The following is a 4,755-nucleotide window of genomic DNA, read 5'->3' on the forward strand; positions in this document are numbered from 1 at the left end:
AAGTCCCGCCCCTCCAGGAGACGGGGCCGGATTTGCAGTGTGGCAGCTGCTCACTGGCCCACGCCGGCGGGAGGGCGGCCAATGAGGAGGAGAGATGGTGGCAGGAGGAGGCTGGGTGGCTCTGCGCTCGTCGTCATAGCGATGCCGCGAGGGGCCGCCCTGGCCTCGCGCTCCAGAGCGGGCTTCGCGTGTTGGCCCCGCCTCCCGCCATTGCGGCTCCCTCGTCTCCCCCTCAAGAGCAGCGCCTGAGGGCCAGGGAGATGTCCGTGCCTTTTTCAAAAAGTGCCCCCTGTTGTGAAGAGCTGGTCCCTCAGCCGAGAGGCTGAAGCCAAACTCTTTTATCACCCTCGTTGCCCAACTGCAGCACAACAGCCCTGCAGTGCTGCCAGTGGGCCTTTCTCTCCGGTGCCTGCCGCCGCCGCCACCCTCCCCACTTACTCCTGCATCCCCAAATGGGAAGGAAACTGGGATGCATTAAAACAACTACTTTAAAAAAATGTTTTGAGCCAGTGGCCTAGCACTTCTCAGTCAAATCTACGCACACAAATTGCTGGGGAAAGCAGAGCTAGCTAGCTTCCAGCTGCCTTTTCTTTGTCCAAGATCAAAGCAGCTAGCTCATTTCTCTGACAGACCCCCTTCAACCAGGAGCTCTGAGACCAACTGCATCTCTGTTTCCTTATGGGCTACTGATCCTAAACCCAGTAACCTGAATGCCATGCAGCTAGGCACATGGGAATTCTATGGCAAACAGACCCACTTCAGCAGTCAATTTGGGAGACATTGTTAGGAATAAAAGGGAAGCAGACAGAAAGGAAAAACAATATAAGATGAACCTTGGTATTATGGCTCTAAACTGAACTAACCCTAGCCTATTCACTACATTCACTGTTCAAGTTCACTCATGAAGAATAAGCAAGGCTGTCCTGTGTGGTCTAGTTGAGATTTGGTGAGTGATTGCCAAAGAAGTTGAGATTCCTGCATTGCTGGGATTTAGATTAGATGACCCTGAGGTCCCTAGCAATTCTATGATTCTAAGGAGCAGCTCAGCTTTTTAATCTCTTCTCCCCTCTCACAGCTCTTCAGATGAAGGGTGGTATACAAATTTAATAATAACAATAAGCCTGTATTTCTGTGCATTTTCTTGCCTGACATGTAGAGATCCTGGCTTAGAGATGCAGCACCTTTGTTATGAAGGCGCTCATTTCATTTGACTGCACATGCCCTGTTGTTATGCAATTCCTTTAGCTATGCTCAGCAATGCAACGTGTACATATTGGTTGAAGAGGAGGCAAACTTTTGGCTTAGAGTGGCTGCCCTCACTGAAAAGGGATTACGTGTAGACACGGAATTGAGAGGAACAAGAACTCCAACTTTATGCTAACACGTCATTATGCACCTGTTCATTAGCCAATTGCTAGCACAAATGCAAGTCTTAACTTGAGGGGCACTTGAACAGGACCACGTCAACCCATTGCAACACCACCAGAGACTAGCAATGAGCCTGGCCATCACATGCTTGCACACATCACCCCTCACACATCTAGCAGAATCAAGCAGGGACAGAGTGGTTTTCATGCTCAGCACAGCAGAGTGGTTTAAACCTTTCTCCCCAGCCCAGTGTTATGATGGGGGATACCAGTTGTCCCATCCCTGATAATCATATCAGATCATGTGAGGAAGAAGCTGTGATGTCACTAGCTGCTACCATCTTGGTTGCCGTGGGAAAGCACCTGGACTGGACCCTGTATGTATGACCAATGCTACCTGATGCTACCTTGGCTTGGGGGGCCAACCATGGTCTACAGGCCAGTGGTCCTTCACCATCCCTGCCTTTTTTGTATTTGCTATACAAACACATTTTGATTCTGTAAATGGGGAACCCATTGCTCCCAAAATGTTCTGGCAGCTCTGACCTTCAGAAAGCTATTGCTAATATTTCATCAGAATCTCTTTTATTGTCACTTGCTTTGGGTCCCACCCTCCAGAGCAGCAGAAAACCAACTTGCTCCATCTTCCATGTAATAACCTTTCAGATATTAAAGGTAAAGGTAAAGGTAAAGGGACCCCTGACCGTTAGGTCCAGTCGCGGACGACTCTGGGGTTGCGGTGCTCATCTCACTTTACTGGCTGAGGGAGTTGACGTTTTTCCACAGACAGCTTCTAGGTCATGTGGCTAACATGACTAAGCCGCTTCTGGCGAACCAGAGCAGCGTACGGAAACGCTGTTTACCTTCCCACTGGAGCGGTACCTATTTATCTACTTGCACTTGACGTGCTTTCAAACTGCTAGGTGGGCAGGAGCTGGGACCGAACAATGGGAACTCACCCCAGTTGCGGGGATTTGAACCACCAACCTTCCAATCAGCAAGCCCTAGGCTCAGTGGTTTAGACCACAGCACCACCTGTGTCCCCTGAACACCCATGTTCAGATATTAGAAGATGGCTATCATATCACCTCTCAAGTTTCTTGTTCTCCAGGCTAAACATACCCAGCTCCCTCAACTGTTCCTCATAAGGTTTGGGTTCCAGCCCCTTGATCATTTTGGTTGCCCTCCTCTGCACGTTCCAGCTTCTCAATATGCTCCTTAAATTGTAGTGGCCAGAACTGAACACGGGACTCCAGGTGGGGTCTGATCAAGGCAGAATAGAACAGCACTATTACTTCTCTTGATCTAGACACTAGATTTCTGCTGATGCAGCCTAGTATTGCACTAGCTGGATCACACTGTTAACTCATGCATGCTAAGGTTTTGATCTACCAAGACTCCTCGCTCCTTTTCAAGCCAGATGTCCCTCATTCTATATAGTGTACAACTGAATATTCCTTGCTAGGTGTAGAACTGTACACCTATTGAACTTGTCCCTATTGAGATTTTCTCTATTGTGCAGAGGATGGCAACCAAGATGATCAAGGGTCTGGAAGCCAAGCCTTATGAGGAACATTTGAAGGAGATGGGTAGCTTTAGCCTGGAAAAGAGACTGATAGGATATACAATAGCCATTTTCAAATATCCTATGGGCTGTCACATGGAAGATGGAGCAAGCTTGTTTTCTCCTGCCTGGAGGGGAGATGTTTTATTATTTTATTTATCAAATTTATATACCGCCCTATACCCATGAACAAATGACTTCAAGTTACAAGAAAGGAAATTCTGACTAAACATCAGGAAGAACTTTCTCACAGTAAGCACTGTTCAACAGTGGAATGGTGTCCCTCAGGAGGTTGTGTGCTCTCCTCCTTTGGAGGTTCTTAAGCAGAGGCTGGATGGCCATCTGTCATGGATGCTTTAGTTGACATTCCTGTGTTGCAGGGGGTTGAACTAGATGGCCCTTGGAGTCCCTTCCATATCTATGATTCTATGAGGTATTAGCCTCCCAGTTTGATGTCGAATTTGATGAGCACCCCCTCTATTCCTTAATTCAAGTCATTTATAACGATATCAAACAACACTGGGCCCTGGAAAAAAATCCTGTGGCACCCCATTTGTCACTTTTCCAGGATGATGAGGAACTGTTGGTGAGCATTCTTTTGGTTAGTCAACCAGCTACAAATCCACCCTAACAGTAACATTGTCTAACCCACATTTCACCATTAACGTCTTGCTGTTTTAAAGTCCAAATTGGTAGTGGAATTTGTGATTTTTTAAAAAGTCTGGTAATAAAGCAAGTTAAGTTACAGTACAATATACCCCCACTACACGGCAAGGGAGTTCCATGTTTGAAATCCCAGATATCACTCTTATAATATGTATGCCACATAAAGTGCAGTCAGGTACACATGTAGGTTTGGCAACACCTTTAGTAAGTGTACAGTTTTGATGCGCCTACAGTTCAATTCAGTGGCGGAGCTTCATGCTCCGGCATGGGGGGCAGAGAGCAGGTGGGGCGGAGCTGACGTGCCACCCGCAGGGACGTGGCGCATGTCCCAGGGGTGTGGCACCCAGCGCACGCAGGGGGGGGAGGGGAGCCACGATGGCACCCTGCCGGGATTGCGCTTCTGGGGGCGGTGTGCTCCCCCCGCACTCCTCTTCTTCTGCCAGTGGTTCAATCATCTGATGCTGACAGGAGCCCAACTCTGCCAAAAGTCTATCAAGGCACAAATGGCTCCCTTTCCACTTCAAGGAAAGAGTCAGAGATGAGCAAAACTCTCTGATCTCACCTAGTTTCATGAGGTGCTGCTTGCACATGCTGCCCAGCTAGAAATGTCTCCTTTCAGGTATCTGCACCCTTTGCCTTTTTGGTTTCAGAAACAAGTATAGCATCCTCTCCGGCTAGTAACTGGTTGCAAACTCCCCCATGTTAGTTGAAAACATGTCAGAAGCAAAGCCTTTGGAGAAAGGCCACAGCCCAGTGGTGGAGCAGCTGCTTTGCATGCAGAAGGTCACAGGTTCAAACCACAGCAGCACCTTCAGCTAAAATGATCCAGTAGGGGGCAATGAAAACAACCAGTTTCTCTGGCAGAGACCCTCCTAAAAGTTGCAGCCAGCAAAAGTAAATGTACCAAGCTATATTTGGCAGCTGCCTATATATCTTCCCAGCAGGGGGTGCTGCGGCCCTATCTGGTTTTGGGTCTCCGCACACACCCTGCTCCAATTCCCCTTTCCTAGCTGTCTTCCCAATTGCTGTGGGGGACTGAGGGGAAAGACCAAAGCAATTTCTTATCACCTGAGCAAAGAACAGAACTATGCCGTGAGTCTTACTGTCACAGGAATTTGGGTGAGGTGGAAAAGCAAATAAGAGCCGGAAAGGCCTTAG

The sequence above is a fragment of the Podarcis bocagei genome (genome assembly GCF_964188305.1).
Source record: "Podarcis bocagei genome assembly, chromosome: 14".
In the NCBI taxonomy this organism is placed as follows: domain Eukaryota; kingdom Metazoa; phylum Chordata; class Lepidosauria; order Squamata; family Lacertidae; genus Podarcis; species Podarcis bocagei.